Source organism: Lemur catta, chromosome 8, assembly GCF_020740605.2.
Source record: "Lemur catta isolate mLemCat1 chromosome 8, mLemCat1.pri, whole genome shotgun sequence".
Classification (NCBI taxonomy): Eukaryota; Metazoa; Chordata; class Mammalia; order Primates; family Lemuridae; genus Lemur; species Lemur catta.
In genome coordinates, this window is record NC_059135.1 from 84038112 (window position 1) to 84046034 (window position 7923).

General features: G+C 46.4%; 1 long non-coding RNA gene across 2 annotated transcripts; it reads right to left on the bottom strand.

Annotated features, from left to right (window-relative positions):
• Positions 1-1873: 1873 nt before the first annotated feature.
• LOC123643491 lies at positions 1874-4686 on the bottom strand. 2 transcript variants are annotated; one of them, XR_006736812.1, is made up of 4 exons: positions 4438-4686; positions 4230-4310; positions 3745-3889; positions 1874-2565 (listed from the first exon to the last, which is right to left on the bottom strand). It is a non-coding gene; the product is annotated as an uncharacterized LOC123643491 (long non-coding RNA). The 2 variants fall into 2 exon arrangements; XR_006736811.1 differs by having other exon boundaries at positions 4230-4686.
• Positions 4687-7923: the final 3237 nt, after the last annotated feature.

Genomic DNA, 7923 nt, shown 5'->3' on the forward strand with positions numbered 1-7923 from the left:
AATTGATCTGCTCTCAGGTAACAATCCACCGCGCTTTCCACCCATTTTCACGAAGCTTCCAGGAGACAAGTGAAAAAGCCAGGCTTAAAGAAGAGGAATGGCTTCTCATTAGCCGCCCCGTCTGGAAGCCTGCCTTGTCTCCCGTCCCCTCCCTCCCTCCCAGAGGCAGGCAGAGGCAGTCCTCACACCACTCCTGGGTCCGTACACAAATTAATCAAATGCTATGCCTTTTGTCATCCAACGGATTCATAATGCTTTAATTTTTTGGTTTCTGGTCATCTATGGAAATACTTGCTCTTTATTTCTGAGAAGCTTTAGCTGAGGAGGTTTTGTTTTGTTTTGTTTTGTTTTGTTTTTCTTTAAAAAAAAAAAAAAAAACACCATTTAAAGTCTCCCCAAGCCTTCTGAAATAATTACCAGACCACTGATTCTAACACACCATTTGATCATATTCACACATCGACTGCCCAGGCTGGAATCTATATTCCCTCTCGTATTGAGAGCCAGTTTCCCCTGAGTAACGTCTGCCCTGCTATTTTATCCTAGGTAATATTGATTTTCCTGCTCTCCTCTAAAGCACCTTGCAGAGTGCCAATAATTTTGTAAAAGAAACCTTTTATTAATGGACTCCCCACAGCTTCATTTTCATTTAGATAAGTTTTGTTTTTTTGTTTTTTTTAAGACAGGAGAATGAGAGCAACAGTTGACAAAGTTTTATTTGCACCAAAAGTCAGGCCACCTGTGGAGTGGTTTATAGGGAGTCAGAGGTAAGGAGTGAGTGGGCAGCACTGCTATAAACAAAACTTCAACCAGCTGCCTGGGAGCTCTGAGTCACCCAGCACAAGCAGGATGTCCCACTAAGATACAGATTGTTTGATTGCACCCGGAGCCAGGTGGCACCGAGCCCAGCAGTGACTGACACACCAGGGCTGAACTCTTCACTGGCTGTCCCAGCAATGCTGAATGGCCCCTACTGAGCAAAACCCAGGATGCACTGGAGTGGCTGTGGGCTGACACGTCCTATACGTTTGACGTAAACAGGAGTGTATTTTCTCCCAAGATCAGCCTCTGTACAAGAGACTAAATCAACCCCAAACAGAGGAACCGGTTTCCCCACATTGACCCATGTTTGTGAATGGCTGTCGAAAGTTCTTCAGAATGAAGCTAATCAGAGTGAAAGTGATGACAGGACAGATCTACCCACAATCCCAGTGACCTGACCACAGGAGGAGCCCCACCACTGAAACTCTGCAAGGAGGTCAGCGACTAAACCCAGGGCAGGTGCCTGCAGAGGCCTCCACCCAGCCTCAGCCATAGGGCCTTTGTGGCCACAGGTGCAGTTTATTTCACATTCTATGATGACAGCAACTAGGCAGAAGTGACTGTGGACTGAGCAGAATCATCTTCTAATTTGCTTTTATCCTGACATAACAGATTTATTGGCCTTCTCTATGATTAAGTAGAGAACATAAGATAGCTAAATCCACCATATATTCTCCCCAAATATCTACCCCTTTAGCCTGTTATTATGACAGAAATTCCTTCAACTGGAAAAGGTTTAATGTTAAGATTTTTAAAGCCAATAATACTGTAGTTTAAATTAACTTACCTGAATGGTTGGTTGGAAGAATGGATAGATGGAAGGATGGATGGTTGGATGGATGGTTGGATGACAGGATAGATGGGTAGATGGATGGATGGTTGGATGATGAATGGATGGTTGGATGTTGGATGGATAGGTGGATGGATGGTTGGATGTTGGATGGATAGGTGGATGGATGGATGGATGGATGGATGGTTGGATATTGGATGGATAGGTGGATGGATGGTTGGATGTTGGATGGATAGGTGGATGGATGGTTGGGTGGTTGGATGTTGGACGGATATGTGGATGGATGGTTGGATGTTGGATGGATAGGTGGATGGATGGTTGGATGACAGGATAGATGGGTAAATGACAGGATAGATTAGTGGATAGAGATGGAGGAATGAGGGACTGAAGAAAAGGAAGGCTTAGACTCCAGAAAATGTAAAATACATATCATTCATAGTAGGGGTAAGAAGGGAGAAGAGAAAAACAGAACACAAGACACTGCCAAGTAGGACCCATTTGGTAGGGGACAGGGTGGGAACTACCATGATCCTGGTGAAGAATGGTGAAGAGATGGAAATCCTGGCAGAGGTGGGACAAAAATGAGTATCTGATTCACAATTTTTACAAAGTGTCTCTTATAGTCGGAAATTCCACTCATGTAGAGTCTCACACCATCGATAGGTATCCTTTAGCCATTCATTCAACTACTACACTAATTCCTTCTCTTGGAACTCATGCAATGTGAAGGAAAAGGACCCAGAAGGAATATTTTCTTGTTAAAGGTGTTTAGTAATTGGGCTCATCAATAGATCTTTAGAGACTTCACTTTCTTCAAGAGTTACTGTGGGGCATGGTGGAAGCATACGCCCTCAGCAGCTGGAAAGCTGGTTCTCTGAACCTAGCAAGAGTCTTCAACTCCTCTCTTTTCCTGCTGCTCCTTTGAGTCCTTTACTCCTCTTGTCAATACTTCACTAAAAATAAAGCAAAAGGGAAAAGGAAATACATTTCAAAACACTACCATTTTGCTATTTGTTGACAGTGGAAAGATTTAATTAGAAAAAGGGTGTTTGCTAGAATGGCACTGACAGTCAAGTGAGGACTTCCTTTAGTGACCCCCGACCCTATGAGCAGAGTCAATCAAGAGTTGGCAAGAAACACCATCCTGCAAACTTCGCCTGGAGTCACCTCCTCCACGGAAACTTCTGCATGCTCCAGATTTTGCTGACCTTTCCTTGATTTGCAGGGTCTGAACCACACAAGTTAATCACTGTTTCTAGCTGTTTCCTGTGTACTACATTGTCTTCCTCATCTTCTACATCCATATCCCCATGGAGTATGGAGGTTTTACACAATAAAAGGTCCTTAATAGTGACTGGTTAGACTGACATGTTCATGAAATTTTAGTGGAACTGAACTTTGGCATGAGCCATTTTGGAAAATAATTTGGCATGAGTCTTCTAGCAGAGGACATGATTGTCTACCAACACTTACTCTCCCCATCTCTACGATGAACTCCTGAATTGTAATTAGGCACATAGCTAAGTTACAGACTGCATTTTGTAGCCTTCTTGCAGCTTAATATGTGGCCCTTGGCCAAGTCTTGCAATGAGATGTGAGTAGAAGAAAGTGTGCCACTTCTGTGTCATGCCCTACTCAGGAAGGCGCAAATGTCCTCTAGCCACTTTCCTCCCTGTTGGCTGGGACATGATGACAGCTAAGGAGCTGGTTCAGAGGTGGAAGCTGGATGTGAACAATGGCAGTCTCCCCTCTGGCCCCGGACCACTTACCTCTGGTCTATTATACAAAAGAGAAGTGAACTTCCTTCTTTGTTAAGTCACTACACTATTGGGAGCGGGGGTGGGTCTCACTGTGTTTTGGGTTTGACTTTTGGCAATTTAATCAGTGCCCCGAAAATTACAAGTTTTAAAATATTCTTTGGCTAAGTAATTCCACTTCATGACACGGTGATAAGGAAATAACACTAGTATCAACTAACAATAGCAATAAAAATAATCATAAATTAAACTTTTGTTCAATTGGAGTGTGAGTTTGAACATGAAAATTGACAACATCCTACATGTAGAACACTAGGAAAATTCATGCCACCATTGCAACTCATACGCCCTCGGGTCTTACCACTTCTAACTTACCTGAGTTTCTTTGCCTGAGGACTTCCTCTGCCGGGGCACTCAGGCTGCAAATGATGGGTATGGGTGTGAGGGGGGAATCAGAGACTCTCCCCAGTCATCCCTCAAACAACAATTCAGAACACACCGTGGGAACACACTCTCCTCCCTGCGTTTTGGAGACCACAATATTGAGATGGTAAATGACCTGCCCTTGACAAGAACTGGATCTAAAACTGTAGCCTCCTGGTTCTTGCTTCCCTCTTTCTACCACACCACACTGCGGTCTTAGGCAGGGCATAAATACAGTAATGCTGAAGGGCTTGTCGGCTGCCCCAGAAAAAGGCTAAGACCCCAGCAGGAGCTCAGATTAAGGGGGGCAGGAACAGGAGACTAAAGCCAGAGGTACATTCAGAATGGAGAAAGTAACTGCCAGTTCGGCTGTAGCCTCATAAAGCTGTTGCTTCCACTAATCACATTTAATTAACAGGTTCAGACCCCAGCTGTACCGTAAGTACTGCATTCTGGGGAAAATTCTTCTAGAAAGATCTGCCAGGGAAATTCAGCCTTGACATCCAGGAGTCCAGCCTCTGGGGATAAAGACAGAGAAGCACTTTCTCTGGCTGCTCCCTCCACTTTAACAACCTCCCAGGAGGCCCCAGGAGGGAGCAGGGTTTTCCCCGCTCCCAGACAGGTCCCACTGTGCCTCAAATGGACCTTGTCGTCACTGGGCGGCAGATGCACTGCTCATATTCCTCCCCGGCTGAGTCCTTTCTGCTGAGCTTCCTCTTCTTTACCTTACCTGCTCTGTTGCAACGTGCAGCTGGGCGAGGAAACACAGCAGAGAAAGGGCAGGTCTCCCCTCTTGATTGATCCCCCAGCTCTGTTGGCACCAATGGTGGGCTGGTGACAGGGCAGAGGCTGGCCCTGCAACAGTGAGAGGCAAACCACACCCACGCCCCAATTTCTCACGGGCAGGTGTCTGTCTCATGTCATGTCTGAGCCCTGCAGTATTATGTTTAGGGACTTTGAGAACTGTGCTCACTAGTCGTATTTCTACCTTGCCTACATAGTCCACTTTCAGAGCATTGAGAAAACCGTCTAATCAGGTAAGGGAAACCCACTTAGGAAATTCAAGCTTAATGCTTTCTCTTAAGCAAGAAAAACAATAAAATACAGCAAAGATCTCTCTTATGTTTCCTTAACAATGAAGTCAGAAGGAGACATTCCTAACCGGTGTATTTAACCTGAAGGTGTGAACTTCAGGGAATTGTACCTTGGGCTGTCTTCACTTGCTTTACAAGTTGCTTCTGTTCTGGAAGAACACAGAATGGCCCCTGTCACCCAGTTTCATCTTCAGATGCCTTAACATGCAAGACCTTAAGAAGTGACAGAAAATAGAGGTGATGGATGAATGGATAAATAAAATACGGTATAAACATACAATGCACTATTACTCAGCCATAAAAAGGAATAAAATTTTGAAACATGCTACAACGTGGAGGAAAGTTACAAATATGAGACTAAATGAAAGAAGCCAGACACACGAGGCCACATACGGTATGGCTCCATTTGGAATACATTTCCAGAATAATTCAATTTGCAGAGATGGACAGCAGATTGGTGACGGCCAGGAGCCATAGGAGGGAGGCACAGGAGAGACTGCTTGATGGGCATCGGGTTTCCTTTAGGGGTGACAAAATGTTTTGGACTTAGATAGAGGTTGGCCAACACTGTGAATCTACCAAATGTCACTGGAGCGTACCCTTAAAAATGCTTAATTCTGAGGCCAAGCACAGTGGCTAATGCCTGTGAGGAGGCCAAAGCAGGAAGGTCACTTGAGGCCAGGGGTTCAAGACCACCCTGAGCAAGAACGAGACCCCGTATATATACAAAAAGTGAAAAAATTAGCCGGGCCTCATTGCACACACCTGTAGTCCCAGCTGCTTGGGAGGCTGAGGCCAGAGGATCATTTGAGCCCAGGAGTTTGAGGTTGCAGCGAGCTATGATAAGGCCACTGCATTCTAGCCCAGGGCAACAGAACAAGACTCCATCTCAAAAACCTGCTTAATTTTGCTTCAAGTGAATTTACCTCAATTAAAAGAAAAAAAAAAAGAGGTGAAAACTCCAGCTGATTCTCTCCCCACAGACAAGCTGGACCTGCCTGGGTGCTTTCAAAATAATTCATGAAAATTTCCAAATTAACAGAACACACCATCATAGGACTGGTGAGGCCTAGACAAGCTTCTGCCAAGTCCTGATCAGAAACCTCAGACAGGGAGCGAGGATCATTGGTCTGGGCTGTTTCAACTGTTGGCCTAGAACCGAAACTACCCTGAGAACTGATATCGGCAGAGTGTGAGCCGAGGACGTCTTTGAGTCACTCTTTCCTCGCAGGCTATTTCTTTCTGAAGCACTCACAGGCCCGCAACCAGCCCCAGCCTACTTCCTGCAGGTGCCTCCTGTGACTTCCGTGCTGGGGGGAGTTTGACCTGAGAAGAAGGACCAGGGGTGGGGAGGGAGTGGGGAATGTGGGGGACTTGGGCTGAGCCAGGCATTGGAGATCTTGCTTAAATTGCTTCTGAGGCCTAGGAACTACAGTCCCCATGAGGGCACCAGCAAGTTCCTCCTTTCTGAATGCAACTGGACAGGGCTTAGCCATCTGTCTGACACACCCCCTGGATCCTGCTCTTCCCCCTCCCAGGCTGGCTTTGGCCCAGGCATGGCCGCCCTGTGGCCCTCCCCACGGGCTCCTGCACGAGGTGGCAGGTGTGTGCTCAGGCCCCCAGCTGAGGGTCACCCCCCTCCTGGCTACCCCGCATCCTCACTCCTGTTGAAACCACTATCTCCGCAGCTCACCCTGTGGGTTTTGCCGGCCCAGGACCCTCAGTCTAACACCTGAAATTAGGATCTCAGGTTTCGTGATGGACCCTAGACTTTTAATCAACTACCTCTCTGGTCTGCCTAGTGGATTTCTCTGCCTCCTGCTGAGGCAAGGAGCTGGGTCTTCTAAAATGGTGTCTTTCTCACTGTGCCTAGCACATAGCAGACCCAGAAAGGTCATTTGCTAAATGATTAAACAAGTGAAATTCAGAAAGTGAGTTCACACAAAGGACCTGAAAATGCACCGGTGGTTAAAAAAAAAAAAAAAAAAAGAGGGGCCCTGATCTGTTAGGAAGGCCAAGCAGAGAGCTGCCATGCAGCGTGACATGTGCAAGAACAGGGGTTTGTGTCAGAGGCTTCGGGAGCACAGAGGAGAGAGCAAGTCACTCTGCAGGAGGGGCCAGGCCTGCAGAGGGTGGGGTCAGTCAGTGGAAGGAGCTGAAGAAACCGCAGACAGATGCAAACTGGGACCTTGAAGGACAGGGAGGAGTTGGCACGGAAGAGAGGGCTGGGGTGTCTCCTTAGAGGTAAACCAGACATCGTTCGAGGTTAGACTTTCCCGCCACTCAGCCCTTTGGACAGTTGGGGTTTTGCTTGTTTCCCTTCCTTCATTTTTTACTCTATTTTCTCCTTTGCAGTAAAATACTTTTATGGGTATTTTATTTTCTCAACATTTAAACATTGGTTTAAATGTTTAGAAAAAAATAAAAGGAAAGAAAATAAAATGGGATCTTCTTTCTACACATACATTTAAAAAAATTGAGAGTAACACACAATCCATAAGATATAGGTTAATGATTGGTTTTTACATCCTGTTCTGGTCTTAAAAGATGCGTCCTTGGACGGGCCCTGCTGGGCTATGGCGTGTGCCCTGCCTCATGTGATCTCGGCTTGCCTTTCCCCACCGGCCGGTGCTGGGCAACCGCCCTGTGCAGGAGTAATCCAGCAACACCTTGTCTCAGCTGCACCGGGCAGCTCTGGCTTTCTGCCCAGGCCTTCTCTGTCCAGCATACAGGACACGATGCTTTTCTAAAACATGCACAAGCCCGGAAGCATGAGGAGTTAACACCCCACGAGGCAATCCTTGATGAATAGAGAAAGGGAGGCAGGGTATACATTGGACAAATATTCCTCTCTCGTGTTTCCTAAGCAGACAATCCTGAAGCATGTGCCACACAGCCTCTCAGAGAGACCCCATGATCAGCTCATTAACTTAATGACTGTCCTCTTGGATTAACTTCCCCTCCTTGCCTGTTAACACTCTTCCCAGTCCTTGGCACCTGTTCTTTGGAGTCACTTTCTAAAACCAACTACCTGGAT